General features: G+C 46.8%; 1 protein-coding gene across 1 annotated transcript in view; it reads right to left on the reverse strand.

Moving 5' to 3' along the window:
• The window catches only part of LOC138670177 (Krueppel-like factor 8), a 205,235-nt gene extending 183,057 nt beyond the window's left edge, over positions 1-22,178 (reverse strand). Inside the window, exon 1 of the mRNA XM_069757274.1 lies at positions 22,163-22,178. The gene's annotated coding sequence lies outside the window, so the exon portion shown is untranslated. The remainder of the gene's footprint in view (positions 1-22,162) is intronic.
• Between the last annotated feature and the right edge of the window lie 290 nt (positions 22,179-22,468).

Consider the following 22,468-nt stretch of genomic DNA (forward strand, 5'->3'; position numbering starts at 1 on the left):
CCCCCGCCACCCATCCACACGCACGGCCCGGTGTCCCCACCGCCCAGCCACACGCACGGCCCAGCATCCCCGCCAACCAGCCACACGCACGGCACAGCGTCCCCCGCCGCCCAGCCACACGCACGGCCTGGTGTTCCCGCCGCCCAGCCACACACACGGCCCAGCGCCCCCGCCAACGAGCTACACGCACGGCCCAGTGTCCCCCGCCACCCATCCACACGCACGGCTCGGTGTCCCCATCGCCCAGCCACACGCACGGCCCAGCGTCCCCGCCAACCAGCCACACGCACGGCCCACTGTCCCCGCCGCCCAGCCACACGCACGGCCCAGCATCCCCCACCGCCCTGCCACACGCACGGCCCAGCGTCCCCCGCCAACCAGCCACACGCACAGCCCGCTGTCCCCGCCGCCCAGCCACACGCACGGCCCAGCGTCCCCCGCCGCCCAGCCACATGCATGGCTCAGGGTCCCCGCCAACCAGCCACATGCACGGCCCAGCATCCCCCGCCGCCCAGCCACACGCACGGCCCAGCGTCCCCGTCAACCAGCCACACGCATGGCCCGCTGTCCCCGCCGCCCAGCCACACGCACGGCCTGCTGTCCCCTGCCGCCCAGCCACACGCACGGCCCGGGATCCCAGCTGCCCAGTCACACACACGGCCCAGCATCCCCCGCCGCCCAGCCACACGGACGGCCCAACGTCCCCCGCCGCCCAGCCACATGCACGGCCTAGCGTCCCCCGCCGCCCAGCCACACGCACGGCCTAGCGTCCCCCGGCCGCCCAGCCACATGCACGGCCCAGCGTCCCCCACCGCCCAGCCACACGCACGGCCCGGCGTCCACGCAAGGATGAAAACTATATCTGATGGCGACCACCGGAGTCAGCACTGGGGCTGCAGGGGACGGTTTGGGGTTTGTTTTATTTAGCAGCTTTCAGCAGTTTCTAAATGTATTTTATTTTAACTCTCTGACTTTCCATACAGAAGTGAGGATGTGGTGGGCATCTCAGGTGAGAGGTGCTATAATGATTTTGCGTTGGTTGAGCCGGTATTTTTTCCATTTTTGTATTCTAATAATTAGTTGGACCAAATTGATGTCCGAAAACAGTCACCTGATTGCCCCTTGTCTGCCATACTATTAGGTGCACTTTGCCCCATCTACATCGCTGCCTTACTGCCAGGAGAAAGGTTCAAAGGTTATCCTCACACTTATCCGGAGAACCTGCAGCCTGTAGGTGGTCGGTGGGATCTGGAAACAGGCGCAATGCACGAGCACAGACAGTGTACACACGAGGGATCTTATAGGGCCGCATTATTATATGTGATTAGTGTAAATCTCTCATTCATTGGAGGGAATATAACAAAAAATAAATAATCAGCTCTTGTGCTGCAGAAGAGATCATTGTTCTCTGCAGCACGTTGTCCTATGTTAACGGGTCCTGTGCTGCCGAGAGCGATGAGTTTACAGGCACGGAACGATCCATTACTGATCGCTCAATGCGCATCTGCCATGATAGAGATTACCCCCCACCCCCTGAAGATAGCTGGACCATCATTGTAAATACATCATTGTAAATACACACCTGTACTTTGTATCTCCCCCACCTCATTGTAGATTGTAAGCTCTCACGAGCAGGGTCGTCTTATTTTGCTTTATTACTGTATTGTTAACATTGTTACCTATGACTGTTGTGTTTGAAACTGTTAAACTGTAAAGCGCTGCGGAATATGTTGGCGCTATATAAATAAAGATTATTATTATTATTATTATAGAGGTAAAAGTTTTTCGATGTGACTTGTGTTTATCTCGCTTCCTAAAACTCAATATAGACAAAACCGAACTCGTCATCTTTCCGCCATCTCTCGTATCTACCCTACCCGACCTATCTATTATGGTAAACGGCATCACGCTCTCTCCCGCACGTGTAATCCGCTGCCCCGGAGTAACTCTCGACTCTGCCCTGTCCTTCAAGCCGCACGTCCAAAGTCTTGCCACCTCCTGTCGCCTCCACCTCGAAAATATTGCCAGGATCCGTCCCTTCCTCAGCCCACAATCTACTAAAACTCTTGTGCATGCCCTCATCATCTCCCGCCTCGATTACTGCAACACCCTCCTCTGTGGCCTTCCCGCTAACTCTCTTGCACCACTCCAGTCTGTCCTCAACTCTGCTGCCCGCCTAATCCACCTTTCTCATCGCTACTCCCCTGCTTCTCCCCTCTGCAAATCCCTCCACTGGCTCCCAATTCCCCAACGAATCCAGTACAAACTACTTAGGCCGGCCTCACACTAGCTAGTTTTACGGACGTATGAGCGCATTAAATACGTCCGTAAAACACGCATTCCACACGGCCCAATTATTCTCTATGCCCCAGCTCCTATCTGCCGTATTTTACTGATCCGTATTATATGGCTTTCTACGGCCGTAGAAAATCACAGCATGCTTCGTTTGTCACCGTATTGCGCAAAAAAAAATCGCCAATGCAAGTCTATGGGGGCCCGAAAAATACGGATTACACACGGACCAGCAGTGTGACTTGCGAGAAATACGCAGCGGTGTTAGAGAGAAAAGCCGGCAATTCAGTGCGGTGTACAGTAAAATCACACTGACAGCTTACAATAGAATAGGTGGAATAAATGTGTACACGTAGAATAGGTATATATATATATATATATATATATATATATATATATATATATATATATATATATATATATAAAAAAGGCAGCACTCCATCATAAAGTGAAAAAAAGTGGAAGGTTTTAATCAACCCACGTAACCGGGCGATGTTTCGGCTCCATCTGAGCCTTTTTCAAGCAGTGAGTAACCATACCTAACATCCATTTATACGTGTCTCAACACATTTCTAATTAATCCAATTATAATTTACATTCAATTTGTGCTCATGTATTAAAAATATATTTCATCCTTTGCTCATATTATCATCTTGTGCTCATGTTCCTGAAAGTGACTTGTGCTTCTGTGCAGATAAAAACTAATTCCTCTTCCATAAACCTTAGATTCACCTCATATTCTACCCATGATTATTGAAATAATAAGTACCCCAATATCCGTTTTACATACATTACTGTCCACTTACCCCTGTTGCACATGTGGACTAATGGAGGAGGATTCGTTTGTAAGTCTGCGTTCCTTGCCGCTTACTGCGCATGTCTCAGACGCATCACTAAGCAGAATCGCTATTCTGACCAATCAGACGCTCTGTGTGGCATTTTTTCTCGGCGCATGCGCAGTAACGCTATAAATCGCCATATTGGTTGAGGAATATTATGCTCAAGCGTCCTGAATTACTAACACCTGCGCTGTAGCGCTGAAGTGTATAACATAGTTCTTTTTAGAGCGCTATGAACCTGTCCTAATAATTGCATACTGAGTTGCCAGCATTTGTGCAATAGCGCTGAAGATTATAACAAGATCCTTGTGGATCCATTTCTACGGTGCTGCATACATAATAGGACTCCATACAACCAACACTGCATTATTATATCATATTTCACTGTGTCAATCTGCAAACCTGCATACACTCATCTGCCCAGACATAGCAAGTATACTATTGAGTCAATACCAAGTGGATCACCCCATTGGGTCACAAATGTACTAAACAATAATATAAAAATAAGAAAAAGAGACCGGCATATATTACACTGATCTTTTTATCTTTTTAACTTCTTTTATATTTTTTATTTCTCATTATTATTCAGTGGAACTGCTGGGATTATTAGGCATGCCTCTGATATCCTGGCTATATGGATGGCTGCATGTTAAAGACAGCCCCCATTAGTCAATGGAGCCACTCTGCCCCTCAGTTGTCCCTCCGGACCAAAGTGTTGCAGCCATGACATCCATGTGATACCGCTACCATTATCCCAATACCACTATATTTATTAAAGATCAGTTATATATACCCTAGAATAAGGCCAAAAAGGTGCACACAAGGATCCTAATTCCACGAGTGGGTTCCCTTTTTCAGTGGTCCCCATAGATCAATAGCAACTTGTCCCTCTATAGTCCCTCCGGACCAGAGTATTGCAAACATGACAACCACAGGATGCCAGCCACAACATGACAGCCACAGGATACCCTCACTCATATCAAGACACTGTACTCCATAATTTTATGCCATAATATATTTATTTAGACCCAAAGGAGTGATCCACCAAATATAATTGCTATTTATACAGCCAAAAAAGCCAGGCAGATAGGTGCATACATATATTTCAACAATACGGAAATTAATACTTAATAATCTCATATTTATATATAATTTCAATCCTCCATGGAACTATGGTACGTCAAATGGTCTATATGTACCATATAGACAAATGGTACTGATACACCCAGGGGCGAGCGACCCCGAGATGACAACCCCTATACAGGGATAGTTGGGGAGCAGGCCCGAGGGGAACAATACCGCAACAGCTGGCACCAAGAGGGACGGCTCAGGAAAAACGGAGAGAAGACAGGAGGAGAATAAGCCTGAGAAAACAGACCAGACCGGAGCAGAAAAGGATCTGAACCAGACAGGGCCAAACGAAGGTACAAACTGCACACAACAATCAGGCACCTCCATTATGGAGGCGAGGCCTGATATAGCCCAAAGAAATACCTGATTGGAGAAGACAGGAGCAGGGAGGATCCGAAATAGTTAATTGAAGGAAGAAGTGCACGCCCGCGTCCTAAGGTGCATGTGTGGAGCAGGTACAGGACGGGAGGGAAGAGGAGCGCGCAGCCCACGGCGAAATCCCCGAGCAGCAGGAAAAGGACGCGGGGAACCGGCGCGACACTGAGAGCGGCGAGGAGAAATGGAGAGAGCGGGACTGATAGGAGAAGCGGCCGCAGCGTCAGAGGAGGCCGGTATGACACCAGCGCTTGAAGACCTGCAAAATTTTCTTCTTGTGTCCGCCATTCCCCGGGCAATATATCTCCGGTTCTTGGGTCCACAGAATCAATAAATGAAGGAGGAGAGTAGGAGCTGGTATCGTGGCGTCTCAGGAAGTTATGCAGCACACAGCATGCCAAAACTACTAAGTCTATAGACGGCAGCTTCAAGTTGATAGCTGTGTGGAAAACTAAAACTAAACTGATTCGCCATTATCCCAAAGGCATTTTCGACCACACGACGGGCCCTAGACAACCGGTAGTTATAGATTCTCCGCTCCGCTGTGAGTGTTCTCTGCGCAAATGGCTTCAGCAGATGTGGATGAAGAGGGAAAGCTTCATCAGCGATGAAAACAAAATTGAGGTTTCCTTTTGTGTCTGTGGTGAATTCTGCTCTTGGGCTCCCTCCGGTGGTTATGAGTGGTAGTGCTGCGGTAGTTGGATCACAGCATTTATCAGGTGTATCTATTTTTTGCAATTTGGGCTGGGCTATATAGCCTTGCTTGATCCTTTAGTCAGTGCCAGTTGTCCATTGTTTATGGAGGATTCACATCCCTTCTGGTCTCTCCTGTTCGCTGTGCTTTTCTTCAAAGATAAGTCCTGGCTTTGTTTTTGCTGTCCACCTGCTGTGGACTTTATAGTTCTGTGCATTTTTCATGTTTTGTCTTGTCCAGCTTTGTTGTAAAGGATTTTTTGCAGCCTAGCTGTGTCTCTGGAGATGCAGATATACCCTCCATGTCTTTAGTCAGATGTGGTGTTTTGTATTTTTCTGTGGTGGATATTTTCTAGTGTTTTTATACTGACCGCATAGTACTCTGTCCTATCCTTTCTTTTTAGCTAGTATGGCCTCCTATGCTAAATCCTGATTTCATGTCTGCGTATGTTATTTCCCTCTCCTCTCACAGTCAATATTTGTGGGGGGCTCTCTATCCTTTGGGGATTTTCTCTGAGGCAAGATAGGTTTCCTGTTTCTGTCTTTAGGGGTAGTTAATTCTTAGGCTGTGTCGAGGGGTCTAGGGAGCATTAGGTATCCCCCACGGCTGCTTCTAGTTGCGCTGCTAGTTCAGGGTTTGCGGTCAGTACAGGTGCCACCTTCTCCAGAGTACGTCTCATGCTGCTCCAAGGCCACCAGATCACAACAGTGTCTTCATTTTGTGGCAACTGCAGTTGATTGTTCTTCAAGCCCTCCCCAAATGAAGTGTGTTCAAAAACACCACCATCGGAGACTCGACCATTCATGCCAACATCCACATCCACGAACTCATAGTTCGCATTGACAAGGGCCATGAGGATCACACTGAAATATCCTTTGTAGTTGTAGAAAAATGATCCCGAGTTGGCTGGTTGCGTGATGCGCACATGCTTTCCATCCAAGGCGCCACCGCAGTTTGGAAACTGCCACAGCTGCTCAAAATCGGAAGCAATCTTCTTCCAGTCATCCGCCGTCTTCGGAAACTGCAAGATGAAAAGGAAACATGTACAAATTAGGAAAAATATATTGGTGTGCACATACACTGCCATGTGGACATCCTCAGAGTGATTGACGCGCAGTATGGAGTAGTCAATCAAAGTCAACAATCCAGAGTATGCAGGCAGCCATTTTATCAGACTGCTTCACTGAATGAGAGGGTCGCTGAACACTATATCGACATAACATAACACAGCAGCAAAAACCAGTAGTAGGAAACATAGTCACCTCCATATAATGCCTTAAGCTCTGCACAATGGCCTCGCATGTCTCCGGAATCATAACGCTCAGTAAAGGCCTGGAAACAGCAAATCCTGAAGAGACCTTCCTGTGGCCAGGAACCGCAGTGTCACCGCCAACCTTTCATCCACGGGCACAGCTGCACGCATCGGCGTATCCCGCCTTTGTATGAGTGGCGTAACAGCAGCAAGTATTATCTTGAAGGATTCCTCTGACATCCTAAGGTAGTTTCGGAAATCATGAGGGTTGTTATCACGTAGCTCTCTTATGAGACCCATGTGTGACAATGTTGACCTTTTCTGCAGCCAGCTCCTGGTCCACATGCGACGTTTTCGTTTTGGACGTCTCTCCTCTAGGAGCCGTGCTGCCTCAAACACCAGGGCAGCACAACGACAGACCTCTCACCGGAAGTGAGCATACTTGCTAAAAATAAAACAAACGTACAATAAATACACATGCTAACAAACAAAATCTTTTGACCATTGATCTAAATATATATGGTGCTACCGGAATAAACGGGGCAGTCCACCGCGCAACAGCTAGATCTGTAAAAGGATAAAATAGGCCACGCTACAGCTGTCTACCTGAGGCGCTCTGGCCTACCCTACTCTCCATAAGGAACGATCGTCCACGCTCCAGCGGTAAACAGGAAGTAACATCCTCGTTGAAGGGCACTATCTGCTACTCTGTAGCGTTGTACATACCTCTTGCGGTAAAAGTCTGTAGTTTAAAGTCCAGGGGATTTAGGAGTTCTGGTTCAAGCACGTGCTCCAGAGAGAAAAGAATACAGCGCTCGATAGCTCCGGTTTTATCGGCCGGGAACAATAGTACTACGTCTGTCGAATGAGCGCACAGTATTGTACCACCCAATCAGCACACAGGAGGTGGAGAATTTGGCGCTCCTACGTAGAGTTGAGCGACCTTGACCTTTTTAGAGTCGAGCCGGGTTTTGCGAAACCCGACTATGTCCAAAGTCGGGTCGAGTGAAATCGGCCGATTATGACGTAAAGTCGGGATCGACCGAAACACGAAACCCAATGCAAGTCAATGGGGCAGCATAGTCGGCAGTGAGTGGGGGCCAGGAAAACACCTAGAGTGCCCATTTTAATGTCAAAACCATCCATTCTTCTTAATGAAGCTTGTCAAGCGTAATTTACCTTAAAATAATTGGAAGGCATTTGAAATTGGGGGTCATTTGGCTAAAGTTGTGGGGGGTAGGGCTGGTTCAAGTAATTAGTGGGCCCAGTAAATCTGGACCACGTCACGGCAGTGGAGCAGGGAGAGGTAAGTATTTCAACTTTGCAAGTGCTGTGATCCTGAGCAAGCAGGGGGGGGCCCACTCGTTGGCATTGGCACTGGCACAGGGCCCCTCAAAGTACAGCGGTGTGTTTGCACGGCGGGGGCGCCTCCCACCGGCAGCAACACTTTTGCGTACTATGAGAGGCCCTGTGCCAGTGACGTCGCCAACTAGTATTCCTCCCCCCACCTGATGAAGGAACCTGCACTTTCATCTGCACCTTCCTCTTTGTCCCCGTGTAAGGTGGTATGGTATGCGGGAAGAGCAACCTGACTTTCAGCAGGGTCACAATGTTGTTGTGTAGCGTGCACGGGGAATGTTGCGTTATGGGTCAATGTACCAGCAGACTCATCTATCACTGGCTGGGCAATGGGCACGATGAAGTGGAAACACAGATATAGGCCCAAAGAAGAAAGTGGGCTAAATGCAGTTCAAAATTGGTAACACAGGAATAACCAGGGGGCATTGCAGTGGAGGACAACTGGAATGAGAGGCTGACACAGAGAGTAGGGCCAAATCAGTAAGTAGTCGAAATGCAGTTCAAAATTGGCAACCGTAGTAAACAGGCGGCACAGCTTTGTTCAGTGGAGGAGAACAGCAAGGAGTGGCAGACACCGATAGTAGGCCCCAACCCAACTAGTAGGCCAAATGCAGTCTAACATTAACAACTACTTAACGAGAGGCTGAAAATGGAATTTCAGGACAGGAAACCAGGAGAACAGCAAGGAGTGGCAGACACCGATAGTAGGCCCCAAACCAACTAGTACGCCAAATGCAGTTGTTCCATTTAACCACAATTTAATGAGAGCCTGAAGATAGAAGCTCAGGAAAGGCAACCTGGGGAACACCTTGGAGTGTAACACAACCTCTCTCTACACCACGGAAGGGCTGATTCTTAGGAAGGAAGGCTGTTGTAAATAAGCATTGCGCGTCCGAGGGTGATTATATTCTTATTCGGTATCTACTCACCCTCGGACGCGCCATGCTTCTTGATTTGTAATTAATGTTTATTTGCAATGTGCTTTTGACTTACTCAATTATTTTTTTAATTATTGATTTTATTAAATTAATAGTTTAACATCTTATTGGAAATAATTTAAAGGAGACGCGACAGGACAACACTCGGTGGATGCCATATCTGTGTTAACAACTCCAAAAAACTTTCAGTTAACTTCTTGCAGGAGAAAGAAATTGTAGCTGTTGGACCTTTGTAGTACAGTTCCAGATATTTGTTGTGTGTTTGTTTTGATTGTTAAAATGTCTGCATTTGAGATCTCAACACGATCTTATTTTTTATAATCAAATTAATTTTTTAAATATTTTATTAGGTTGGTTCAAGGGGTACACGGGCCGCAGTAGACAGGTCAGTGGAGGCCTAGTGGAAGGAGGGACCACAGACAGGCATCGAAGGCCTAAAATAATAACACATGGCTGTAGGCAATTTTAAATTGGTTCCAGGGGTACACGGGCAGCAGTGCCCTGGTCAGTGTAGTAGTAGTTGAAAGAATGGACCGCAGACAGGCATCGAAGGCCTAAAATAAAAAAATTGGGCTGGCTGTAGGCAATTTTAAATTGGTTCCAGGGGTACACGGGCAGCAGTGGTGTGGTCAGTGGAGGCCTAGTGGAAGGAGTGACCGCAGACAGGCATCGAAGGCCTAAAATATTAACACATGGCTGTAGTCAATTTTAAATTGGTTCCAGGGGTACTTGGGCAGCAGTGCCCTGGTCAGTGTAGTAGTAGTTGAACGAATGGACCGCAGACAGGCATCGAAGGCCTAAAATAAAAAAATTGGGCTGGCTGTAGGCAATTTTAAATTGGTTCCAGGGGTACACGGGCAGCAGTGGTGTGGTCAGTGGAGGCCTAGTGGAAGGAGTGACCGCAGACAGGCATCGAAGGCCTAAAATAATCACACATGGCTGTAGGCAATTTTAAATTGGTTCCAGGGGTACACGGGCAGCAGTGGTGTGGTCAGTGGAGGCCTAGTGGAAGGAGTGACCGCAGACAGGCATCGAAGGCCTAAAATAATAACACATGGCTGTAGGCAATTTTAAATTGGTTCCAGGGGTACACGGGCAGCAGTGGTGTGGTCAGTGGAGGCCTAGTGGAAGGAGTGACCGCAGACAGGCATCGAAGGCCTAAAATAATAACACATGGCTGTAGGCAATTTTAAATTGGTTCCAGGAGTACACGGGCAGCAGTGCCCTGGTCAGTGTAATAGTAGTTGAAAGAATGGACCGCAGACAGGCATCGAAGGCCTAAAATAAAAAAATTGGGCTGGCTGTAGGCAATTTTAAATTGGTTCCAGGGGTACACGGGCAGCAGTGGTGTGGTCAGTGGAGGCCTAGTGGAAGGAGTGACCGCAGACAGGCATCGAAGGCCTAAAATAATCACACATGGCTGTAGGCAATTTTAAATTGGTTCCAGGGGTACACGGGCAGCAGTGGTGTGGTCAGTGGAGGCCTAGTGGAAGGAGTGACCACAGACAGGCATCGAAGGCCTAAAATATTAACACATGGCTGTAGTCAATTTTAAATTGGTTCCAGGGGTACTTGGGCAGCAGTGCCCTGGTCAGTGTAGTAGTAGTTGAAAGAATGGACCGCAGACAGGCATCGAAGGCCTAAAATAAAAAAATTGGGCTGGCTGTAGGCAATTTTAAATTGGTTCCAGGGGTACACGGGCAGCAGTGGTGTGGTCAGTGGAGGCCTAGTGGAAGGAGTGACCGCAGACAGGCATCAAAGGCCTAAAATAATAACACATGGCTGTAGGCAATTTTAAATTGGTTCCAGGGTTACACGGGCAGCAGTGGTCTGGTCAGTGGAGGCCTAGTGGAAGGAGTGACCGCAGACAGGCATCGAAGGCCTAAAATAATCACACATGGCTGTAGGCAATTTTAAATTGGTTCCAGGGGTACACGGGCAGCAGTGGTGTGGTCAGTGGAGGCCTAGTGGAAGGAGTGACCACAGACAGGCATCGAAGGCCTAAAATATTAACACATGGCTGTAGTCAATTTTAAATTGGTTCCAGGGGTACTTGGGCAGCAGTGCCCTGGTCAGTGTAGTAGTAGTTGAAAGAATGGACCGCAGACAGGCATCGAAGGCCTAAAATAAAAAAATTGGGCTGGCTGTAGGCAATTTTAAATTGGTTCCAGGGGTACACGGGCAGCAGTGGTGTGGTCAGTGGAGGACTAGTGGAAGGAGTGACCGCAGACAGGCATCGAAGGCCTAAAATAATAAAACATGGCTGTAGGCAATTTTAAATTGGTTCCAGGGGTACACGGGCAGCAGTGGTCTGGTCAGTGGAAGTCTAGTGGAAGGAGTGACCGCAGACAGGCTTCGAAGGCCTAACATAACAAACTTGGGCTGGCTGTAGGCACTTTTAAATTGGTTCCAGGGGTACATGGGCAGCAGTGTATGGTCAGTGGAAGTCTAGTGGAAGGAGTGACCGCAGACAGGCTTCCAAGGCCTAACATAACAAACTTGGGCTGGCTGTAGGCACTTTTAAATTGGTTCCAGGGGTACACGGGCAGCAGTGGTCTGGTCAGTGGAAGTCTAGTGGAAGGAGTGACCGCAGACAGGCTTCCAAGGCCTAACATAACAAACTTGGGCTGGCTGTAGGCACTTTTAAATTGGTTCCAGGGGTACACGGGCAGCAGTGGTCTGGTCAGTGGAAGTCTAGTGGAAGGAGTGACCGCAGACAGGCTTCGAAGGCCTAACATAACAAACTTGGGCTGGCTGTAGGCACTTTTAAATTGGTTCCAGGGGTACATGGGCAGCAGTGTATGGTCAGTGGAAGTCTAGTGGAAGGAGTGACCGCAGACAGGCTTCCAAGGCCTAACATAACAAACTTGGGCTGGCTGTAGGCACTTTTAAATTGGTTCCAGGGGTACACGGGCAGCAGTGGTCTGGTCAGTGGAAGTCTAGTGGAAGGAGTGACCGCAGACAGGCTTCCAAGGCCTAACATAACAAAATTGGGCTGACTATAGGCACTTTTAAATTGGTTCCAGGGTAACACGGCCAGCAGTGGCCTGGTCAGTGTAGTAGTTGTAGAAAGAAGGGACCGCAGACAGGCTTCGAAGGCCTAACATAACAAAAATGTCAAAACAATGGTATTGTCAGTGCCAGGCATTGAAGGATGTCAGCGCCTAGACTACACATTGGTGAAGCTGTGAGAGATAATTTTGCTAGTGGTAGAGCACTGTTTGAGCTGGGGGGGGAACTGGCTTGTGGCCGGCGGTACAGGCACAGGGCCCCTCATATTACAACGGTGTGTCTGACGTTGGGTGCGCACCACCACCGCCAGAGACACTTTATTGTACTATGAGGGACCCAGTGGCAGTGCCGTCGACCAAAAGCGGCCACACCCACCTCTTCAGACAAACAGCACTCTCAAGGGTCCAAGCGCAAAGTGGCGATAGCACGGCCCCGTGTGGGGAGTTTGGCCATTTCGTGAGGTGGAAACATGTCGTATGCTGGACAATCAGGTGAAGAAAATTACGAGATTGGAAAAGTCATTCAGAATAGTCCACAGGCAAGACCTTTTCATAGGAAAGCTAGGTGTCAGCCGGGCAGGGTGGGGCAAAAGATTTTGAAATCCAGTTGTGGTTCATTTTAATGAAGGTTAGATCATCTACATTTTGGGTAGCCAGACGAGTCCTTTTTTCTGTTAGTATTGAACCTGCAGCACTGAATACTCTTTCTGATAGGACACTAGCTGCCGGGCAAGCAAGCTCCTGCAATGCATATTCTGCCAATTCTCGCCAGGTGTCTAATTTGGATGCCCAGTAATCAAATGGGAATGACGGTTGAGGGAGAACGTCGATAAGGGATGAAAAATAGTTTGTAACCATACTGGACAAATGTTGTCTCCTGTCACTTTGAATTGATGCTGCAGTACCTGTCCTGTCTGCGGTCATAGAAAAATCACTCCACAACCTGGTCAGAAAACCCCTCTGGCCAACGCCACTTCTGATTTCTGCCCCTCTAACACCTCTGGTCTGCTGGCCCCTGGAGCTCGTGTGAGAACGATCACGGGCGCTGTGTGCAGGGAATGCCAGAAGCAAACGGTCAACAAGAGTTGATTGTTTTGTTGCTAATATTAGTTCCAAGTTCTCATGTGGCATAATATTTTGCAATTTGCCTTTATAGCGAGGATCAAGGAGGCAGGCCAACCAGTAATCGTCATCGTTCATCATTTTTGTAATGCGTGTGTCCCTTTTGAGGATACGCAAGGCATAATCCGCCATGTGGGCCAAAGTTCCCGTTGTCAAATCTGCGGTTGTGCTTGGTTGAGGGGCAGTTGCAGGCAAATCTACGTCACTTGTGTCCCTCAAAAAACCAGAACCCGGCCTTGCCACGCCACCAATTTCCCGTGCCCCCGGGAAAGCTTCCTCATTAAAAATATACTCATCCCCATCATCCTCCTCATCCTCCACCTCCTCTTCGCCCGGTACCTCGTCATGTACACTGCCCTGACCAGACAATCGCTGACTGTCATCAAGGCTTTCCTCTTCCTCTGGTGCAGACGCCTGATCCTTTATGTGCGTCAAACTTTGCATCAGCAGACGCATTAGGGGGATGCTCATGCTTATTATGGCGTTGTCTGCACTAACCAGCCGTGTGCATTCCTCAAAACACTGAAGGACTTGACACATGTCTTGAATCTTCGACCACTGCACACCTGACAACTCCATGTCTGCCATCCTACTGCCTGCCCGTGTATGTGTATCCTCCCACAAAAACATAACAGCCCGCCTCTGTTCGCACAGTCTCTGAAGCATGTGCAGTGTTGAGTTCCACCTTGTTGCAACGTCTATGATTAGGCGATGCTGGGGAAGGTTCAAAGAACGCTGATAGGTCTGCATACGGCTGGAGTGTACAGGCGAACGGCGGATATGTGCGCAAAGTCCACGCACTTTGAGGAGCAGGTCGGATAACCCCGGATAACTTTTCAGGAAGCACTGCACCACCAGGTTTAAGGTGTGAGCCAGGCAAGGAATGTGTTTCAGTTGGGAAAGGGAGATGGCAGCCATGAAATTCCTTCCGTTATCACTCACTACCTTGCCTGCCTCAAGATCTACAGTGCCCAGCCACGACTGCGTTTCTTGCTGCAAGAACTTGGACAGAACTTCCGCGGTGTGTCTATTGTCGCCCAAACACTTCATAGCCAATACAGCCTGCTGACGTATGCCAGTAGCTGCCCCATAATGGGAGACCTGGTGTGCAACTGTGGCAGGTGCGGATGGAGTGTTTGTGCGACTGCGGTCTGTGGACGAGCTCTTGCTTCTGCAGGAGGACGAGGAGGAGGAGGAGGAGGAGGGGGTGCGAACGGCTACAGACAACTGTTTACTAGACCGTGGGCTAGGCAGAACTGTCCCAAACTTGCTGTCCCCTGTGGACCCTGAATCCACCACATTTACCCAGTGTGCCGTGATGGACACGTAACGTCCCTGGCCATGCCTACTGGTCCATGCATCTGTTGTCAGGTGCACCTTTGTGCTCACAGATTGCCTGAGTGCATGGACGATGCGCTCTTTAACATGCTGGTGGAGGGCTGGGATGGCTTTTCTGGAAAAAAAGTGTCGACTGGGTAGCTCGTAGCGTGGTACAGCGTAGTCCATCAGGTCTTTGAAAGCTTCGCTTTCAACTAACCGGTAGGGCATCATCTCTAACGAGATTAGTCTAGCTATGTGGGCGTTCAAACCCTGTGTACGCGGATGCGAGGCTAAGTACTTCCTTTTTCTAACCATAGTCTCATGTAGGGTGAGCTGGACTGGAGAGATGGAGATCGTGGAACTAGCGGGGGTGCCGGTGGACATGGCAGACTGAGAGACGGTGGGAGATGGTATTGTTGCCGCCGGTGCCCTAGATGCAGTGTTTCCTACTACGAAACTGGTGATTCCCTGACCCTGACTGCTTTGGCCTGGCAAAGATACCTGCACAGATACAGCAGGTGGTGCGCTAAATGGTGGTCCTACACTGCCGGAAGGGATGTTGCGTTGATGACTAGCTTCATTGGCCGAGGGTGCAACAACCTTAAGGGACGTTTGGTAGTTAGTCCAAGCTTTCAAATGCATGGTGGTTAAATGTCTATGCATGCAACTAGTATTGAGACTTTTCAGATTCTGACCTCTGCTTAAGGAAGTAGAACATTTTTGACAGATGACTTTGCGCTGATCAATTGGATGTTGTTTAAAAAAATGCCAGACTGCACTCTTTCTAGCATCGGATACCTTTTCAGGCATTGCAGACTGAGCTTTAACCGGATGGCCACGCTGTCCTCCACCAGGTTTTGGCTTTGCCACGCGTTTTGGGCAAGATACGGGCCCGGCAGATGGAACCTGTGGCGATGTTGATGCCTGCTGCGGCCCCTCCTCCTCCTCTGCTTCAGAACTGCTGCCGCCTGCACCCTGTTCCCCCAATGGCTGCCAATCGGGGTCAAGAACTGGGTCATCTAATAACTCTTCTTGTACCTCCTGCGCAACTTCGTCTGTGTCACCGTGTCGTTCGGTGGTATAGCGTTCGTGATGGGGCAACATAGTCTCATCAGGGTCTGATTCTTGATCAGCACCCTGCGAGGGCAATGTTGTGGTCTGAGTCAAAGGACCAGCATAGTAGTCTGGCTGTGGCTGTGCGTCAGTGCACTCCATGTCAGATTCAATTTGTAATGGGCATGGACTGTTAACTGCTTCACTTTCTAAGCCAGGGACGGTATGTGTAAAGAGCTCCATGGAGTAACCCGTTGTGTCGCCTGCTGCATTCTTCTCTGTTGTTGTTTTTGCTGAAGAGGACAAGGAAGTGACTTGTCCCTGACCGTGAACATCCACTAACGACGCGCTGCTTTTACTTTTACCAGTTTCACGAGAGGAGGCAAAAGAGCTAGAGGCTGAGTCAGCAAGATAAGCCAAAACTTGCTCTTGCTGCTCCGGCTTTAAAAGCGGTTTTCCTAATCCCAGAAAAGGGAGCGTTCGAGGCCTTGTGTAGCCGGACGACGAACCTGGCTCCACAGCTCCAGACTTAGGTGCAATATTTTTTTCCCCACGACCACCTGATGCTCCACCACTACCACTACCCTCATTACCAGCTGACAATGAACGCCCCCGGCCACGACCTCTTCCACTAGACTTCCTCATTGTTTTAAAAACGTAACCAAACTAACGTTATTTGTTGCAGTCACACAACTTACACGGTGAGCTATAACTTCAGTATGATTTAGCTACCCCTTTACAGGTTGGTGAGACCACAGCGAAAATCAGGCCCAATGTTACACACTCTTTTTTTGGTGGCTGCAAATTAGAGAGATGCCCCACACGCAGGACTGTCACTGAAGCACAAATGTTAATATTAATGTCACACTATTATTTTTTTTTTATTTTTATTTTTTTCAGGAACACTTTAGAAACCCCCCCAAAAAAAAAACATTGATTTTTGCAGGGAGAATTTAGAAAACAAATGTAACAAACTATATGCTTTCTATGGGCCACTGAGTGAGAGATGACGCACACAGGAATCAGGAGTGGCACACAAGCCCAGAGGCCAATATTTTTCTACCAATGATTGATGGAGTTATTTTCTCTGGTAGATTTTGGAACCCAAATCAAGGAAAAAAAATATAGGCTTTCTATGGACCACAATTGGAGAGAGAGAGAGAGAGAGAGATGGCACACCCAGGAGTCAAGACTGGCACACAAGCAGAAAGGCCAATATTAATCTCCCACTGTTTTTTTTTTTTTTTTTTTTTTTTTTCAGGGAGACTTTAGAAAAAAAAATAATAAAAAAAATATGATTTTATCAGGAAGAATTTAGAAACCAAATAAAATAAAATGATTTTTTCAGGGAGAATTTATAAAACAAATAAAACCAAAAATAGGCGTTCTATGGCCCACTGACTGAGAGATGACGCACCCAGGAGTCAAGACTGGCACACAAGCAGAAAGGCCAATATTAATCTCCCACTGTTTTTTTTTTTTTTTTTTTTTTTTTCAGGGAGACTTTAGAAAAAAAAATAATAAAAAAAATATGATTTTATCAGGAAGAATTTAGAAACCAAATAAAATAAAATGATTTTTTCAGGGAGAATTTATAAAACAAATAAAACCAAAAATAGGCGTTCTATGGCCCACTGACTGAGAGATGACGCACACAGGAATCAGGAGTGGCACACAAGCCCAGAGGCCAATATTTTTCTACCAATGATTGATGGAGTTATTTTCTCTGGTAGATTTTGGAACCCAAATCAAGGAAAAAAAATATAGGCTTTCTATGGACCACAATTGGAGAGAGAGAGAGAGAGAGAGAGAGAGATGGCACACCCAGGAGTCAAGACTGGCACACAAGCAGAAAGGCCAATATTAATCTCCCACTGTTTTTTTTGGTTGTTTTTTTTTTTTTTTTTTCAGGGAGACTTTAGAAAAAAAAATAATAAAAAAAATATGATTTTATCAGGAAGAATTTAGAAACCAAATAAAATAAAATGATTTTTTCAGGGAGAATTTATAAAACAAATAAAACCAAAAATAGGCGTTCTATGGCCCACTGACTGAGAGATGACGCACACAGGAATCAGGAGTGGCACACAAGCCCAGAGGCCAATATTTTTCTACCAATGATTGATGGAGTTATTTTCTCTGGTAGATTTTGGAACCCAAATCAAGGAAAAAAAATATAGGCTTTCTATGGACCACAATTGGAGAGAGAGAGAGAGAGAGAGATGGCACACCCAGGAGTCAAGACTGGCACACAAGCAGAAAGGCCAATATTAATCTCCCACTGTTTTTTTTTTTTTTTTTTTTTTTTTTTCAGGGAGACTTTAGAAAAAAAAATAATAAAAAAAATATGATTTTATCAGGAAGAATTTAGAAACCAAATAAAATAAAATGATTTTTTCAGGGAGAATTTATAAAACAAATAAAACCAAAAATAGGCGTTCTATGGCCCACTGACTGAGAGATGACGCACCCAGGAGTCAAGACTGGCACACAAGCAGAAAGGCCAATATTAATCTCCCACTGTTTTTTTTTTTTTTTTCAGGGAGACTTTAGAAAAAAAAATAATAAAAAAAATATGATTTTGTCAGGAAGAATTTAGAAACCAAATAAAATAAAATGATTTTTTCAGGGAGAATTTAGAAAACAAATAAAACCAAAAATAGGCGTTCTATGGCCCACTGACTGAGAGATGACGCACCCAGGAGTCAAGACTGGCACACAAGCAGAAAGGCCAATATTAATCTCCCACTGTTTTTTTTTTTTTTTTCAGGGAGACTTTAGAAAAAAAAATAATAAAAAAAATATGATTTTGTCAGGAAGAATTTAGAAACCAAATAAAATAAAATGATTTTTTCAGGGAGAATTTAGAAAACAAATAAAACCAAAAATAGGCGTTCTATGGCCCACTGACTAAGAGAGAGAGAGAGAGATGGAACGCTTAGTACTGGCACACAAGCCCAAAGGGCAATATTAATCTCCCTTTTTTTTTCCAGGGAGAATTTCTAAAACCCCCAAAAAAAAAAAAATAGGCTTTCTATGGCCCACTATTTGTGAGAGAGATGGGACGCTCAGGACTGGCACAGATGGCACGCTCAGGACTGGCACAGAAGCCCAGAGGCCAATATTAATCTCCCTTTTTTTCTGGGAGAATTTATAAAACCAAAAAAATATTTAAATAGGCTTTCTATGGCCCACTATTTGTGAGAGAGATGGCACGCTCAGGACTGGCACAGATGGCACGCTCACAACTGGCACACAAGCCCAGAGGCCAATATTAATCTCCCTTTTTTCAGGGAAAATTTATAAAACCAAAAAAAAAATTAAATAGGCTTTCTATGGCCCACTATTTGTGAGAGAGATGGCACGCTCAGGACTGGCACAGATGGCACGCTCACAACTGGCACACAAGCCCAGAGGCCAATATTAATCTCCCTTTTTTCAGGGAAAATTTATAAAACAAAAAAAAAAAATTAAATAGGCTTTCTATGGCCCACTATTTGTGAGAGAGATGGCACGCTCAGGACTGGCACAGATGGCACGCTCACAACTGGCACACAAGCCCAGAGGCCAATATTAATCTCCCTTTTTTTCAGGGAGAATTTATAAAACCAAAAAAAAAATTAAATAGGCTTTCTATGGCCCACTATTTGTGAGAGAGATGGCACGCTCAGGGCTGGCACAGATGGCACGCTCAGGACTGGCACACAAGCCCAGAGGCCAATATGAATCTCCCTTTTTTTCAGGGAGAATTTATAAAACCCCAAAAAAAATAAAATAGGCTTTCTATGGCCCACTATTTGTGAGAGAGATGGCACACTCAGGACTGGCACACAAGCCCAAAGGCCAATATTAATCTCCCACTGTATTTTTATCAGGGAGAATTTATACACCCCACAAAAAAAATACAGAAAAATGAAAAGGCTTTCTATGGCCCACTATGTGAGAGAGATGGCACACACAGGGATGGCACTCTAGCAGAAATGCCAAATTGCCAATCTTAATCTCCCACCAAAAAAAAAAAAAAAAAAAACACAGGGAATGTCCTACAATTACTATCTCCCTGCCTGCAGTAATCTCAGCCAGGTATGGCAGGCAGCTACTATCTCCCTGCCTGCAGTAATCTCAGCCAGGTATGGCAGGCAGCAATAAGGAGTGGACTGATGCACAAATGAAATAAAAAGTGTGGACAAACAAAAAAGATAGCTGTGCAGAAAGGAAGGAACAAGAGGATTTGTGCTTTGAAAAAAGCAGTTGGTTTGCACAGCGGCGTACACACAGCAATGCAGCTATCAGGGAGCCTTCTAGGGCAGCCCAATGAGCTACAGCGCTGAGGGGAAAAAAAAAAAAAAAAAACTTCCACTGTCCCTGCACACCGAGGGTGGTGTTGGACAGTGCAAATCGCTGCAGCACAAGCGGTTTTGTGGTTAATGGACCCTGCCTAACGCTATCCCTGCTTCTGACAAAGCGGCAGCAACCTCTCCCTAAGCTCAGATCAGCAGCAGTAAGATGGCGGTCGGCGGGAACGCCTCTTTATAGCCCCTGTGACGTCGCAGACAGCAAGCCAATCACTGCAATGCCCTTCTCTAAGATGGTGGGGACCAGGACCTATGTCATCACGCTGCCCACACTCTGCGTTTACCTTCATTGGCTGAGAAATGGCGCTTTTCGCGTCATTGAAACGCGACTTTGGCGCGAAAGTCGCGTTCCGCATGGCCGACCCCGCACAGGGGTCGGATCGGGTTTCATGAAACCCCGACTTAGCCAAAAGTCGGCGACTTTTGAAAATGTTCGACCCGTTTCGCTCAACCCTACTCCTACGTATCAAGCTCCTCCACCCATTACATCGTATACAATATCGCGCACACCTTTGTTTCACGATGCGATCATGCCGCCACAGCGGGACACTTGACGACGAAAGAAAGTTTCAAACGATCTGCTACGACGTACGATTCTCAGCGGGGTCCCTGATCGCTGCTGCGTGTCAAACACAGCGAGATCGTATGGATATCGCTGGAATGTCACGGATCGTGCCGTCGTAGCGACCAAAGTGCCACTGTGAGACAGTACCCTTATTCATGAGGGCTAGTTAGTGTAAGGCTATGTGCACACGTTGCGGATTTTGTGGCGGATTTTGCGGCGGACCCGCAGCAGATTTACGCTGTAGATCTGCAGCTGTTTCCATGCGTTGTACAGTACCATTTTAAATGTATGGAAAACAAAATCCGCACTGCACATGCTGCGGAAAAAAACGTGCGGAAACGCAGCTGTATTTTTTCCGCAGCATGTCAACAATTCTTTGTGCGGATTCCACAGCGGTTTACACCTGCTCCACAATAGGAATCCGCAGGTGTAAAACCGCAGGTGGAATCTGCACAAAAAATGCACAAAAACCACGGTAAATCCGCCGCAAATCCATGGGTAATCCGCAGTGCGGTTTACCTGCGGATTTTGCAGAAACAGTGCGGAAAAATCCGCACACCAATCCGCAACGTGTGCACATAGCCTTAGAAAACAATCACGTAGTGGAGAGTTTTGGGGTTTTGTGTGAAATTATGTTCAATTTGCCCTTTTCCTCTGTTTTTTTTGTGTTGTTCCAACACACACAAAGAAAATAAACATGTATATAACAAAACGTGTAATTGCAATAATTTTCTGAGAGAAATACTTCATTATCTGGAAAAATTTCAAGGCTGCCAACACTTTCAGCCATGACTGTATAATTAATCCATACAAGTTTAAGTATTATGAAACATTTTTGCAAACATAACATAAATATTTTGCCCCTTCATGACATGAGCAGTACTATTACTGCGCATGTCGTGTCTCCGGCGGTGAACCCACATCAAAGTCGCGACATGTCAGCTGTTTTGTACAGCTGACATGTGCGCGCAATAGCGGCGGGTGAAATCGCAATTCACCCGCCGCTATTAACCTGTTAAATGCCGCTGTCAAACGCTGACAGCGGCATTTAACGGACGCGCGGCCGGAAATGAGCGCATCGCCGACCCCCGTCACATGATCGGGGGTCAGCGATGCATCAGGATGGTAACCATAGAGGTCCTTGAGACCTCTATGGTTACTGATGCCGGCCTGCTGTGAGCGCCCCCCTGTGGTCGGCGCTCATAGCACACTTGCAATTCAGCTACATAGCAGCGATCTGATGTTCGCTGCTATGTAGCTGAGCCGATCGAGTGGTGCCAGCTTCTAGCCTCCCATGGAGGCTATTGAACCATGGCAAAAGTAAAAAAAAATGTTTTTAAAAATATGAAAAAAAATAACAAAATATGAAAGTTTAAATCACCGCCCTTTTGCCCCATCCAAAATATAACAATAAAAAAAAATCAAACCTACACATATTTGGTATCGCCGCATTCAGAATCGCCCGATCTATCAGTAAAAAAAAGCATTAACCTGATCGCTAAACAGCGTAGCGAGAAAAAAATTTGAAACGCCAGAATTACATATTTTTTGGTCACCGCGACATTGCGTTCAAATGCAATAATGGGCGATCAAAAGAACATATCTGCATAAATGTGGTATCATTAAAAACGTCAGCTCGGCACGCAAAAAACAAACCCTCACATGGCCATATAGACGGAAAAATAAAAAAGTTATGGCTCTGGGAAGGAGGGGAGCGAAAAACAAAAACACAAAAATGAAAAAGGGCCGCGGCATGAAGGGGTTAATTTTCTGATATTTATTTAGAAGAAACTTAGCAACAATTCAAAAAACTAAAACATGCCTAATAGTAAAAAAGAAGAATATGTGGCACTCACCCAGAAAAGCTGCTGAATTAAAGTCCTTTATTCATGATGCGATAAAACAGAACACTTTTGGAGAGGCGGCTGGGATCGGGAGATGGTGCTGGGAGGAGGAGAGGTGGACGACGATCGTTTCGCGCAAATGCGCTTCAACGGGTCCAGGGTGAGTGCCACATATTCTTCTTTTTTACTATATGGAATGGACTTGATTTTTCTATGTGGAGCACCGCCGTAGTCTGCTTTATCTGTGCTTGCTACACGAATCCTGCGCAGACATTGTGCTGCTTTGCGTCAAAGATTGGGTGCATTTTGAGCCTGGTG

This window comes from Ranitomeya imitator, chromosome 3, assembly GCF_032444005.1.
Source record: "Ranitomeya imitator isolate aRanImi1 chromosome 3, aRanImi1.pri, whole genome shotgun sequence".
Lineage (NCBI taxonomy): Eukaryota > Metazoa > Chordata > Amphibia > Anura > Dendrobatidae > Ranitomeya > Ranitomeya imitator.